This window comes from Somniosus microcephalus, chromosome 4, assembly GCF_052327205.1.
Source record: "Somniosus microcephalus isolate GS21.2 chromosome 4, FLI_Smic_1.0, whole genome shotgun sequence".
Taxonomy (NCBI): domain Eukaryota; kingdom Metazoa; phylum Chordata; class Chondrichthyes; order Squaliformes; family Somniosidae; genus Somniosus; species Somniosus microcephalus.
The window spans coordinates 38,982,054-38,997,542 of NC_140990.1; the positions used below are offsets into that span (position 1 = coordinate 38,982,054).

At 46.5% G+C, this 15,489-nt stretch overlaps 1 pseudogene; it reads right to left on the reverse strand.

Moving 5' to 3' along the window:
* Window positions 1-1,144: 1,144 nt before the first annotated feature.
* Window positions 1,145-2,252, reverse strand: LOC147118667 (uncharacterized; annotated as a pseudogene).
* Window positions 2,253-15,489: the final 13,237 nt, after the last annotated feature.

Below are 15,489 nucleotides of genomic sequence, written 5' to 3' on the forward strand. Positions count from 1 at the left end.
GAACGATAAGGCCCGCCCACACATGCACCAATTGGTCAACCGTCATGTCACCGCAGCGTAGGATTGGTCAATCGTCCTGTCACTCGACTCTAGGAGGGCTCGCCCGCACGTGTGACGAACACGCCCCCGCGACGCAGCGATTGGTTGACCGTCGGGTCGCTCGACCGTACGATTGGTCAACCTCGACATCACTCGATGCTAATGAGCGGATAATGAGCGGCATTTTGAAAGTTTTTCGTATACTGCGTGCGCAATTTTTGTCTCGCCAAAATGTAAATACGCTTATGACCGTTCCGGAATCGTAAGCTTTCTTTTGATGTAACGCACGTGTAGGTACACTCTGTAACTTTAGAGTGTATAGCCGGACAGACAGACGGACGGACAGACGGACAGACAGACAGACAGATCGATCTCCAACTTTGACAAGTATATTGTCTGATAAAAACCAACTCCACAGTCACTGACACCAATCTCCTCCTGTCTGATATAAACCAATCCCACAGTCACTGACACCAATCTCCTCCTGTCTGATATAAACCAACCCCACAGTCACTGACATCAATCTCCTCCTGTCTGATATAAACCAACCCCACTGGCCCAGAAAGATTAATCTCAGCTGTTACTTAGATTGGACAAGTTTCCATTCCCGTGCCGAGGGGATTGCTGTACCCGACGGGAGGGGCAACATTTAGGGATGCTCGAGTCTCCACCAATTTCTATTCTCCTTCTTTCTGGTGGATAATGGAGGTGCCACTGTTTGTAATGTGCAAGTTAGTAAGAATTGTCAGTGAGGATTAATCAGCCCTTTCTAATTGGAGCTGTTAATCAGTGGAACCTTTCAGACAATAAATTGTAAATTTTGTACCAACGATTAATTTAGGATTGAAGTAAAAGTTCATAATTTTATTGTGAACTAATTTCTGATGGGAATTCCTGAATTAAGGGAAAAGATCACAGACAGCAGTTCTTAAAGGGACACTGCAGCCCCAAGAACACAATCAGCTATATATCCAGAATATTAAACTCCAGCCCAGTTGTAGGGTGATTAACATCACCAGAAAGAAACCCCAACTGTCAGAATGAACATGGTTTAGTCCTGGATGTGATTAACAGCAGCAATAACAGCAGAGTCCAACCCCTGCAGTCACTTGTGAACTCGCTGGTGTGTCACCAGGTGCGATGACAGTGAATCCCTCCCCACACACGCGGCAGGTGAACGGTTTCTCCCCAGTGTGAACTCGCTTGTGTTCAATGAGGTTGGATGAGTGCCTGAACTTCTTCCCACAATGAGAGCAACTGAACAGCCTCTCCCCAGTGTGAACACGCTGGTGTGTCAGCAGGTGGGATGATTTCGTGAATCCCTTTCCACACTCAGAGCAGGTGAACGGCCTCTCCCCAGTGTGAGTGCGTTGATGTGTCAGCAAATCGTTTGTGCTTTTAAAGCTCTTCTCACAGTCAGAACATTTAAAAGGTCTGTTATCAGTGTGAACAAGTTGGTGTTCAGTGAGGTGGGATGAATTAGTGAATCCCTTCCCACACATGGAGCAGGTGAACGGCCTCTCCCCAGTGTCAGTGCGTCGGTGTGTCAGAAGGCTGGATGACTGAGTGAATCCCTTCCCACACACAGGACATGTGAACGGTCTCTCACCACTGTGAACTCGCTGGTGTCTCAGTAGATGTCTTGTGGTTTTAAAGATCTTCTCACATTCAGAACATTTAAAAGGTCTCTCATCAGTATGAACAATTTGGTGTGCACTGAGGGTGGTTAAAGAAATGAATCCCTTCCCACAGACGGTGCAGGTGAATGGCCTCTCCCCAGTGTGAACTCGCTGGTGTGTCAGAAGGATTGATGACTGAGCGAATCCCTTCCCACAGATGGTGCAGGTGAACGGCCTCTCCCCGGTGTGACTGCATTGGTGTTCAATGAGGTTGTGTGATTGTCTGAACACCTTCCCACAGTGAGAACAACCAAACTGTCTCTCAGTGTGAACGAACTGGTGTTTAACCAGGTCCTCGGAGCTTTTAAAGCAGTTCCCACAATCAGAACAGTTAAAAGGCCTCTCCCCAGTGTGAGTACTTTGGTGTGTCAGCAGACTGGATGACTGAGTGAATACCTTCCCACACGTGGAGCAGGTGAACGGCCTCTCCCCAGTGTGACTGCGTCGATGAGTTCCCAGCTGGGATGGGTAATTGAATCCCTTCCCACAGTCCCCACATTGCCAAGGTTTCTCCATGGTGTGGTTGTCCTTGTGTCTCTCCAGGTTGGACGATCAGTTGAAGCCCCGTCCACACACAGAACACGTGTACGGTTTCTCCCCGCTGTGAACGGTGCAATGTTTTTTCAGGCTGTGTAACTGGTTAAAGCTCTTTCCACAGTCAGTGCACTGGAACACTCTCACTCAGGTGTGTGTATCTCGGTGCTTTTCCAGTCACACTGATGTTTGAAATCTTTTCCCACAGACAGAACAGACAAACATTTATCCTTCCACATTCAAAGTCTGATGATATTCCCTGTAAAAAGCAGTTTACAAAAGACATCACTAAGTTCAGGATAAAACTGCAGAACAGATAATTCTAGTTTCTATGGAACATTCTTTCCTCTCTTATTACATAGAATTACATAGATTGTACAGCACAGAAACAGGCCATTCGGCCCAACTGGTCCATGTGGTGTTTATGCTCCACACGAGCCTCCTCCCATCTCTCTTCATCTCACCCTATCAGCATCGCCTTCTATTCCTTTCTCCCATGTCTTTATCCAGCTTCCCCTAAATGCATCCATGCTGTTCGCCTCAACTACTCTCTGTGGCAGCAAGTTCCACATTCTCACCACTCTCTGGGTGAAGGAGTTTAAACTAAATACAAAAAGTTGAGAGGGGAAGTGAAGATGAAAATCACATTTGCAAAGAGAACATGAGAGTAGAATGGCAGTTAACATAAAAGGGAACCCAAAAATCTTCTACCAGCATATAAACAGTAAGCGGGTAGTAAGAGGCTGGGTGGGGCCTATTAGAGACAAAGAAGGTGATATATGCTTACATGCACGGGGCAAGGCTAGAATATTCAATGAGTACTTTGTATCGGTGTTTACTAAGGAGGTGGATGCTGACAAAATATAGGTAGAAGTGGAAAAGGTAGAAGGAATGGAAGGGGTGAAAACTGATAGACAGGATGTACTAGAAAGGCTGGGTATGCTTAGAATGGATAAGTCACCTGGTCCAGATGGCTTGCATCCCAGGTTGCTAAGGGAATTGGGGGAGGAGATAGCAGAAGGGCTTGGCATAATTTTCCAATCTTCCCTAGATGCAGGGGAGGTGCCTGAGGATTGGAAAGTGGCAAAGTGACACCATTGTTCAAGAAAGGGTGTAAGGACAATCCTAGTAACGACAGGCCAGTCAGTTTAACATCAGTGGTGGGTAAAATTTTAGAAACAATAATCAAGGAAAAAATTAACGGGCATTTGGAGATATTTAAGCTAATTAAGGAGAGCCAACACAGGTTTGTAAAAAGAAGATCGTGTTTGACTAATCTAATTGAATTTTTTGATGAAGTAACAGAGAGGATTGATGAAGGGAATGCAATGGATGTTGTCTACATGGATTTTTGGAAGGTGTCTGAAAGTACCACATAGAAGGTTGGTTAACAAAATTGAGGCTGAAGGAATAGGTGGGTCAGTGGCAGCTTGGATATGGAATTGGCTTAAGGACAGAAAACAGTGAGTTGTGGTAAATGGCTGTTTTTCAGACTGGAGGATGGTAGACAGTGGTGTTCCCCAAGGGTCAGTGCTGGGGCTACTGCTTTTTTTGATATATATAAATGACCTGGATATTGGAATACAGAGTAGAATTTCTAAATTTGCCGATGACACCAAACTTGGGGGTGTGGCAAACAGTGAGGATGATACCAATCTACTGCAACAGGACATAGAAAGGCTAGCAGAATGGGCAGACAAGTGGCAGATGGAGTTTAATACAGAGAAGTGTGAGGTGATGCATTTTGGCAGAAGGAACAGGGAGAGGCAATATACACTTAATGGCACAGTTTTAAAGAATGTGCAGGGACAGAGGGACCTGGGAGTTAATGTGCATAGGTCCCTGAAGGTGGCAGGACATATTGAGAAAGTGGGTAACAAAGCACATGGGATCTTGGGCTTCATAAATAGAGGTATTGAGTACAAAAGTAGATAAGATATGCTGAACCTTTATAAAGCGCTGGTTAGGTCACAACTGGAGTATTGTGTCTAGTTCTGGTCACCACACTTTCAGAAGGATGTTAAGGTCCTTGAGAGGGTGCAGAGGAGATTTACCAGAATGGTTCCGAGGATGGGGGATCTTAGCTACAAGGACAGGTTGGAGAAGTTGGATTTGTTTTCATTAGAGCAAAGGAGGTTGAGGGGTGATTTGATAGAGGTGCACAAGATTATGACAGGGTTGGATAGGCTAGATGGAGAAAAGCTGTTCCCACTACTTGATGGTACAAGGACCAGAGAAGACAGATTTAAGGTTTTGGGCAAGAGATACAGGGGATATGTGAGGAAAAACTTTTTTACACAGCGAGTAGCGAGGACCTGGAATTCGCTGCCGACGGACACGGAGGAAGCGAAGACACTCAATGTTTTCAAGGGGAGACTGGATAGGCACTTGAGGGAAATAAACTTGCAGGGCTACAGGGTTAGAGTGGGGGAATGGGACTGACTGGATTGCTCTACAGAGAGCTGGCATGGACTGGATGGGCCAAATGGCCTCCTTCTGTGCCGTTATGACTCTAAATAGGTCTTTGTCAATGAGCACTGCTGTGCTGCCTCTTTTGTGCATTTCCTGGCGAGGCTAAACAGTTGATATTTTCTGATCAAGAAGAGCTGAGCTCGGCAGCATTAGTCCTGTTTTGCCTCCTTTGGAGACCAGGTGTATGAGCAGAGTGAGCGCAGCCTTCACAGCAACCGCAATAAAATTGTTACAGTTGTGAAGGAACTTTCTGTTAGTGTACTAGACCACAAACAAAGTATGTGTGTCAATTAATGTCTGACTGCAATACTGTGATATTTTAAAGGTGCTATAGAAAGTTAAGTTGTTGTTGTTGTTCTGGGTTTGCAGTGTATAAATGCTGCCCTTCTCACAGCCTGTAAAAAGAGTTTATAAAAGCCATCACTGTGAGTCGAGGATAGAAATTGACAAGATTCTCTCCTCCTGGTTCCTGGCCAAGGGGGCCGTGCATGCGCCCTGCTGCCCCCTGAGCCTCTCAAGATGGTGGCCGTTAACCCGGGCCTGTCACCGGAAGAAAGCCCTGCAGCTACCGCCCCGCTCGGGCAAACGCCCGGCCCGGAGGCTCTTGCTCGGGGCCTGAGGCCCACCCCGGGTGTTTGTAAAGCGGATAATGTTGAGTGTTTTAATAATGGGGCCTGGGGCCGCACTCGGGGTGTGAGCAGCCCGCGTCCCCCCGGGGTTCATGAACCCGCTCCCTGAGCTCGGGGTGAGAGCGGCCCGCGTCCCCCCGGGGTTCATGAACCTGCTCCCTGAGCTCGGGGTGTGAGCGGCCCGCGTCCCCCCGGGGTTCATGAACCCGCTCCCTGAGCTCGGGGTGTGAGCGGCCCGCGTCCCCCCGGGGTTCATGAACCCGCTCCCTGAGCTCGGGGTGTGAGCAGCCCGCGTCCCCCCGGGGTTCATGAACCCGCTCCCTGAGCTCGGGGTGTGAGCAGCCCGCGTCCCCCCAGGGTTCATGAAGCCGCCCCCTGAGCTCTCTCACCTGATGTGTCAGCGGCTGCTGCCAAGGTCCGCGCATGCACAGCTCACACTGCCTGGGTGATCGACGGGAGCTTCGGACCATTAGGAAGAGCGGGGCGGGGCTGGAGGACCGAGCAGGCGGCGAGTCCTCCAACCAATCCGGCACAGCGACCCCTCCTGGTCACCAAGGGAAATAACTGCGCATGCCCAGAGGACACCATCCCCCCTCCCCCACTCAGGCAGCGCCTGCGCACTCGGAACCTGTCGGACGGAGTCGGCGCGGGTCATTCCGGGGAAAGGCCTTGGTGTCAGTTACAGAGTCGCGATCAGTGACGCAAAGTGAGTTTTCTCCGCTCCGATTGGGTGGAGAATTGCGCGGGGTGGGGGGAAGGGGTGGATCAGGAGAGAATAAAGAGAAATAGGAAAACCTGAGAGTCTGCGAGGCCCCGGACCGAGCGGCGTCAGTTGGAATGATTATGTGAGCTCCTCAGGGATATGTGACCCGGGCCCATGGCCTAATTGACGGGAGCATCCGACCAATAGGGAGCGAGTAGGGCGGGGCTGGAGGAGCGAGCCGGCGGAGTGTCCTCCAAGCAATCGGGGAGCCCGAGGGGCGGGACTAGCGTTGGCTGATTGTCTGATCCGAAGGGCAGCAAGTATCTCCAGTCCCTTGTTCAGGGCCCGGGGCCAGGGGAGGCTGTGGGCCTTTATTCCCCTTATTGGACACAAGGCTCTTTGTCTTACAACACACTGGCTCAGGTTTTAATAGTTTCAGACAATAACAACGATTTGTATTTATATAACATCTTTAATGTAGTAAAATGTCCCAACGCGCTTCATGGGAACGTTATAAAATAAAATTTGACACCCAAACCAAGCATATTCCCATAAGGAGGAAAGATGGGGCGTCCAAAGCTTGAGCTCCCGATGACAAAGGATATCGAGGTTAGAATAAAACAGAAAAAGGAGGTTTATGACAAATGTCAGGTACAGAATACAGTCAAAAAACAGGAGAATACAGAGAGTGGGGGGAATTGAAAAAGGATATATGAAAGAAAGACTTGCATTTATATAGCGCCTTTTACGACCACCAGACATGTCAAAGCTCTTTACGGCCAATGAAGAACTTTTGAAGTGGAGTCACTGTTGTAATGTGGGAAACACGGCAGCCAATTTGTGCACAGCAAGCTCCCACCAACAGCAATGTGATAATAACCAGATTATCTGTTTTTGTTATGTTGGTTGAGGGATAAATATTGGCCAGGACACCGGGGATAACTCCCCTGCTCTTCTTCAAAATAGTGCCATGGGATCTTTTACATCCACCTGAGAGCAGACGAGGCCTCAATTTAAAGTCTCATCAGAAAGACAGCACCTCCAACAGTGCAGCACTCCCTCAGCACTGCACTGGAGTGTCAGCCTAGCTTTATGTGCTCAAGTCCCTGGAGTGGGACTAGAACCCACAACCACAACCTCTGACTCAGAGGCGAGTGTACTTTTTTTTAATAAATATACTTTATTGAACATTAAGAACATTTACAACATATTGATCATTTCATTGTATGATACAAATCAATTCCACCACTCTGCACAGCCATTCCGCCACCACATTTTAACATCAAAACCTAAAGTTTAATTTGTCACCTGTAACACATATTAATCGGTTGTACTTTAAAAATTGGTTGTAAAATACTGTCCTTAAATTACTTTCTGAATAAAACATCCACAGAGCCTTATATTTTAGCTTATATTTAAAATATTCATTTAGATTGATTCTCCTCCCCTTAAAAAACAGAGCATTCCTTCTTTGCACAATCACGAATCTAGCCAAACTGAACATTAAATTAATTGCCGCTCCGCTAGACTCTGGCAGACTCTCCTGCAATCCCCATCTCAAAAATTGAGTCCCACAGGATTCCCATTCTCGCTGTTCGGTCCCCACCCAGCAAAAAAGCTTCACACAACTGTCGAACATAGTACTTAAAGTCATTAAACTGCAGAGATAACACCAGTAAATGGGACAGAGTCTCATCCTGTGTCCCACACATTGAGCAAGTTGCCGCCTCCACTCGTCCAATCTTGCACAAGACCATCATGGTAAAAGTCCGGTTATGAGCCAATTTGAAATCCAGTTCAATCCATTCTGGGCATTTAAAATTCGCCCACACTCCCTTCCAAATCCTGTTCAAGTCCAGTTGTGGGTATATACTCTGCCAAAACTCCTGACCAGCAGGTGTATTGAATCTCCATTCTCTGAATACCTCATAGAAATCTCGAGTATTAGAGTTGTCAAATTGGACTAACTCTCCCCCTTTCTCCAGTACAAAGCTTGGAAAAGCAGGACGCATTTTACTTCCTTTGGAGATTTCCGCATTTATTTCTTCCATCCAATCCTGTGGCATTGCCCTCACAATCTTCTCATACATGATTCCTATTGCTTTTCCTTCTACCTCCTGATCCTCCTCCCACACCATGTCCCTCACTATCGCTTCCGGCAACCAACCTGGAATCACCTCGTATAATACATCTTTCACCGATATAAACCCAGCTTTTATAAAAGCTTCATTAAATAAAACCTTTCCTTCGATGTTGACCCACCTATTCAAAATTAAGGGCTGTTCTAAAAATTCCTCAGCCCCCTTGGGCATAAACTGCACACTCTTTAAAAATTGGGCCCAAGTCTCTACAACCCCCTTATAAAACCTAGGGAGAAGTTTAATCGATTTCAAAAACATATTATTGCATTCCATATACAATATCCCGTGCCCTCCTATCCCACTTCGTTTTAAAAAATGCTCAAAACTCTTCCAAAAACTTGAATTTGACTTCTGAAGAAATCTCTTCACCCATTTGATTCTAAAGGATTTTTTCTTCAAATCAATATCTGGGAAATTGAGTCCTCCCTGATTTCTCCGTCCAATGATGGTATTGTAAGCCACCAAGGCTGGTTTCCCTTCCCATAAAAACCTCACACAAGCCTCTCGGATGGACTTTTCTACCCACTCAGGAATATCCTCCACCGTCAATAAGTACCATAGCTTAGATAGCAGGAGAGCAGATGCCACTGTCGCTCTTCCTTGCACTTTCAACTACCTTCTTTCCCATCTTCCCAAAATCTTTTTAATTTTCATTACCTTCGGTTCCCAATTTAATCGATCCACTTCTTCCCTGTCTTTCTTGCACCCCATATGCACCCCCAGGACTTCCAAAACCTCCACCACCTTACAGGGACATTCCCCCAACCATTCCCCCCTACCCCTCCCTGCAACCAGGCATTGGGACTTACTATAATTCACTCTGGCACCTGAAGCTCTACAATATTCCTCCACTACCTCCATAGCTTTCCTCACTGACTCCCCATTTCTCAATGTTAAGGTTGTGTCATCTGCATATTGGTGTATCACTGACACCAGCCCGGAACTGGGTACCACAATCCCAACTACACCTTGTTTCTTTCACATCATGTAACCTAATGGTTCTGCTACCAATGTGTACAGCAGTGGGGACAGGGGACAACCCTGTCTCACTGATCTCTGTATCAGAAAATACTTAGATAAAAAACCATTACATTTAACACAGCTAAATATGTTTGAATAAAAAATCCTTATCCACTGAATGAAATTTTCCTTGAAACCAAATGCTTCCAAAGCCTTCAATAAAAACTCATGAGAGGCCCTATCAAAGGCTTTCTCTTGATCTATCTTTAATACATAAGCCTCCTTCCCACTCTCTTCCATGAGCTCTATCGCATCTCGGATTGAGACCACAGAGTCTGCGATGTCCCGGCCTATGACTCCATAGGACTGAGAGGGCCAAACTATCTCCGGTAACACCTTCTTCAAACGATTTGCCATAACCCTCGCCAATATCATATAATCCACATTTAATAGTGTGATGGGCCTCCAATTCTTCAGATCCCGTCTATCCCCTTTATTTTTATAAGCTAAGCTTATGATACCTCTCCTCATAGATGGGGCCAGGCTTCCCTCAATTTTAATTTCCTTAAAAACTTCTAAGAGCAATAGACTTAAAATCTCGAAAAATTCCTTATAAAATTCTGCACTTAGTCCATCGGACCCTGGGCTTTTCCCCCCCTTCATTCCACTTATTGCTATTTTTATTTCCGTTAATCCTACTTCTTTATCACACATGCTTCTCTCATCCTCCTTTAAACCCTTTTCAATAAAAGCAGTAACCTTCTCCATCGCCAAATTGGAAATGTCTTCTTTTGTATATAGCTCTTGATAAAAGCTGCTAGCCGCCTCCAAAATCTCCTCACTTTCATGAATGATCTTCTCCCCAACCTTCAACTCCTCAATTAACGATAATCTCTGTCACAGCTTCTCTTGCTCTAGAAAATATCTAGTGCATCTTTCGCCCTCCAATGCATCTCTAGCCTTTGCACGGAGAATGGCCCCCTTGCATTTTTCAGCTTGCAATATTTCCCACTCTTCCTTTAGCACCCGAAACTTAGTCTCAGCTCCCTTATCCCCTCCGTCAACTGCTTTACAGACATCCGTAAACCTTTTGATTATATTCTCTTCTCGATGCCGGTTAGCTGCCACCCTCTTTTTCCCATAACGTACCGAAAAAACTTTTACCTCATATTTGAAATTGTCCCACCAAACTCTTCTTTCTTTCAAGAACAAAAGTTCCTTCTGAGCATTCTTTATTATATTTATAATCCCTTCTTTATAAGCACTTTCCTTCAGGTATTGATTGTTTAAAATCCACACCCCTGAACCGATCTTAACTCTGCTGTTCCTGATTCTAAGAACCAAAGCCGAGTGATCACTAAAAAATACTTTCTTATAATAAATCTCCATCACCTCCGAACTTAACCCTTCCCGCATTAACACAAAATCTATTCGGCTCTGTTTTAAAACATCACCCACCCAACCTGCTCTGGAGAACTCCCTTTTTATGGGGTTCCGATCCCTCCATAAGTCTCTCAAATTTAAATTTGCCATTATTGTTATAATCATCCCTCTGGAGTTATCATCCTTAAAGGTCATCTGGGCTGAAATGTCCATCCGAGATAAAAAATACATTAAAATCCCCCACTACACAAGGGTTTTCCACCTCTGCCACTTCAGTGAATAACCCCCGAAAAAACTCGCAACGCTTGCAATGGTCATTCGGTGCATAAATATTAAAAAATCACAATTAAATCCCTCCAATTTTACCCTTAGCCATAAAAATCTTCCCTCAGTGTCCTTGTCCACCAAGGCAATGTTCTCTTCTATGGACGGACTCACCAAAACAACCACCCCTCTACGGTTATTGTTTGCACAACTTGCAAACACCTCTCCCTTCCAAACCTTCTGAACTCTTTCTAGAATATCCTCATCCCAAAAGGTTTCTTGCAGACACAACAAGTCCGTGCCTTTAAAACCCTGCAACAACTGCTGCAATTTCTTCTCACCCCTCAGTCCGTTCACATTGATCGAGACCAATGTAATAATGGCTCCAAAGAAGGGAAGTATGCCCAATAATCTCCCCATCATTTAATCTCTGGCTCTTCCCTCCTCTCATGCTCCTTCTCAACTTTTCGGGCAGCTGTTGCTTTTTCCTGCAGCCTCTGGCTCTTTTCCCCGTCCTGTTTGACCCCTCCCTGCTGTTTCAGCCTCTTCCTTGCCTTAAGTTTGGACCCAGGAGCTGCCCTTTCTCCCTCCTTCTGCCCCTAACTAACCTTTTCTTTTCCACATGATGCCACCCCATCCCCGACTTCCATATCTCTGTCCCCCTCTAATTCCTCACACTCAAGCTCTTCTGCAACCCCCTGTGCCTGCTCCCCGTCAGATACATAATTCTGCTCCCTGTCAGATACTTCATCTCCCATAGAGAGTCTTCCTGCTATCGCAGTTTCTCCCACTGTGCCGCCCCCTTCGACCATGTCTCTACCTCTGACCCTTGCACCTTGTTGCCTCACTCCATGGGACAATGGCGCACCTAAATTGTTCCCTTCTGACGTCTCTATCTCACTGATCCCCTTCTGCTGTCCCTTTAAGGCTCCTGCCTCTTGCACCCTCTCCCCGCCCTGCCCCCTCCCGCTCACCAAAATATCCGACTCCCCGCCTCTCCCCGGAGCACTCACTTCCACCACACACCCTGCTCCTGCCTCCTCTCCCCCCGCAGACACCAGACTCCCCAGGGGGAGCCGAACTGCACTAAGGCTCGAGTCTGCACTCGACCCTTGCTGCACGCTGCTGTCTTTGTTCCCCTCCATAGCACTCGTCGTGTTTTCCACCATCTCCATCTCGATCTCCGCTCCGTCAACCTCTGCCTCTTCCTGTGCTCCTTTTTTCCTTCATTTTACCGGCTGTGTCCTCCGACTGCACCGCACCTCCGGCCATTCCACACTCCTCCCCTGCTCCTTCTCCCATCTCCTCATCACTCATTTCGCTCCCTTCTGCCACACACTCACAGTGGGTGGGGCTTTTACGACACACCCCACAGCTCTCTGCCTTGCAGCTCTGCGTGATATGTCCCGACTCACCGCAATTGTAACAATACAAATCAGGACAGTTTCTTACGAGATGGTCATGTCCCAGACAATAGTAACACACCTTTACTTGGTTATCGTGCAGCACACGAAAGTACTGTACTCCTTCCAGTGTCTCGAACTTCATACTGTAAGGCAAAGACCTCAACCCTCTGGGAACCGTACCTTTACATGCCGGGTTCCGTCTGCTACCCGTGTTCCTGGATAGTACCTCCTCTTTATTTCGGAACAGATTTTAATGTCCCACGACTCCAACTTTTTGCTCAGCACTTTGTCCTCGATGTACACAGGCAAGTTCAAAAATGAAACCACCACCTCCTCTGAATATAGCAGAGTCACCTCCAAAAATTTCTCCCAACTTTCAGACTGAGCAGCAGTTTTTCCACCTCCTCACGGCCACTGACCGTCACCTCAAATCCCACATTTGGTTTTGGTCGGCAGGCAAAACAGCTTCCCTCACCACAGTCCTCATGAACCGCCTGGATTATATCCCAGGCTCGAATCTTCTTATCTTCACATTGCACCACCACCGTATTTTCTTTACCAAACCTCCTGAGGTCCCGGCCCAAATCTTTGGGCCTTTTTTTCCCCCTTCCCACCACAGTTTCTTCCCTAATAAAATTCCTCTTGGGAATATTGTCCTCTGAGGGGCCTGGTGCTCCGGACCCCTCAGCAGCCATCTGGCTGTTTTTTGTGGGCTAAAAGGCCCTAAAACCTGAAAACAACACCCCAAAACCCTCCACCAACATTTTACAAAACTTCCTCCAACACCCAGCTGCAATTAGGCAACCAGTCACACCTGACTCACTCCTAGCCCCTCCCACCTAGAGAGTGCTGCCCACTGAGCCACAGCTGACACAAGGGAGAGAGTACAAGAAAAGATTAGTGGGTAACATAAAAGGGAGCCCAAAAATCTTTCATAAACATATGAAAAGTAAAAGGATGGTTAAAGGAATGGTGCAGACGATTAGGGACCAAATAGGAGCTCATCATACGGAGGCAGAGGGCGTGGCTGAGGTACTTAGCATCTGTCTCCACAAAAGAAGAGGATGAAGTTAATGTCGCAGTAGAGGAGGGGGGAGTAGAGAAATTGGATAAAAATAGATAGAAAGGAGGTGCTAAATAGGTTGTCATCACTCAAAGTTAACAAGTCACCCGGTCCAGGTGGATGCATTCTAGATTGCTGTGAGAAGCTAGGGTGGAGACAGCAGAAGCTCTGACCACAATCTTTCAATCTCCCTCAGATATATGGGAGTGGTGCCAGAAGGCTGGAGGATTGCAAATGTTACACCCCTGTTTATAAAGAGAAGAGGGATAAACCTGGTAACTACAGGCCAATCAGTCTAATGTCAGTGGTGGGTGAACGACGAGAGAACATTGTCGAGGACAAAATTAATTCTCACTTGGAGAAGCATGGGTTAATAAGGGGCAGCCGGTATGGATTTGTTAAAGGTAAATCATGTCTGACTAACCTGACTGAGTTCTTTGTAGAGGGTTGATGAAGGTAGTGCAGCAGATGTTGTGTATATGGACTTTCAAAAGGCATTTGATAAAGTACCACATAAGAGACTTACTCGGAAAATGGAAGCACAGGGAATTAAAGGGCTGATGGTAATTTGGGTATAATTGGCTAAGGGAGAGGAGGCAGTGAGTAGTGCTGAGGGATGTTATTCTGACTGGAGGGAAGTATGCAGTGGGCTCCCCCAGGGGTCGGGATTAGGACCATTGCTTTTCTTGTTATATATAACTGACCTGGACTTGGGTATAGGTGTACAAGTTTGAAGTTTACAGATGATACAAAACTTGGCAATGTAGTAAATAGTGAGCATAGCAGTAGCAGACTTCAGAAGGACAGAGACAGACTGTGAAATGAGCAGACACAAGGCAGATGCAATTAAATGAGGATAAGTGTGAATTGATGCACTTTGGGAGAAACAACAGGGAGAGGCCGTATAATCTAAATGGGACTATTCTGAGGGGGTGCAAGAGCAGAGGGACCTGGGGGTCCAAATTCACAAATCTTTGAAAGTGCCACGGCAAGTTGGTGAGGCAGTTCAGAAAGCGTATGGGATACTTGGCTTTGTAAATAGGGTCATTGAATACAAAAACAAGGAAGTTACACTAAACCTTCACAAATCACTAGTTAGGAACATAGGACAGGAGGAGGCCATTCAGCCCCATGAGCCTGTTCCGCCACTCAATGAGATCATGGCTGAGCTGCAATCTAACTCCATATACCCGCCTTTGGCCCATATCCCTTTATACCTTTGGTTAACAGAAACCTATCAAACTCAGATTTAAAATTAACAATTGATCTCGCATCAATTGCCATTTGCGTAAGAGAGTTCCAAACTTCTACCACCCTTTGTGTGTAGAAGTGTTTCCTAATTTCACTCCTGAAAGGTCTGGCTCTAATTTTTAGACCATGCCCCCAGTACTAGAATCCCCAACCAGCGGAAATAGTTTATCTCTATCTACCCTATCTGTTCCCCTTAATATCCTGAAAACTTCGATCAAATCACACCTTAACCGTCTAAATTCCAGGGAATATAACCCTAATTTGTATAATCTCTCCCTGTAACTTAACCCTTGAAGTCCGGGTATCATTCTGGTAAACCTACGCTGCACTCCCTCCAAGGCCAATATATCCTTCCTAAGGTGTGGTGCCCAGAACTGCTCACAGTACTCCAGGTGTGGTCTAACCAGGGTTTTGTACAGTTGCAGGGTTTTGGCCTCAGCTGGAGTCTTGTGTACAGTTCTGGGCATCACACTTTAGGAAGGATGTCAAGGCCTTGGAGAGGGTGCAGAGGAGGTTGACCAGGGTGGTACCAGGAATGAGGGACTTCAGTTATGTGGAGAGATTGGAGAAGCTGGGATTGTTCCCCTTAGAGCAGAGAAGGTTAAGAGGAGACCTAATAGAGGTGTTCAAAATGATGAGGGGTTTTGATCGAGCAAGTAGGGAGAAACTGTTCACTCTGGCAAGTGGGTTGGTAACCAAAGGTCACAGATTTAAAATAGTTGCTAAAAGAACTAGAGGGGAATGAGGAGAATTGTTTTCACGCAGAGGGTTGTTAAGATCTGGAACGCACCATCTGAAAGGATGCTGGAATCAGGTTCCACAGGAACTTTCAAACAGTAATTGTACATGTACTTGAAGAGGACTAGTTTGCAGAGTTCTGGGGATAAAGCTGGGGTGTGGGACTAAATTGGACAGCTCTTTCAAAGAGCCGGCACAGACACGATGGGCCAAATCACCTCCTTCTG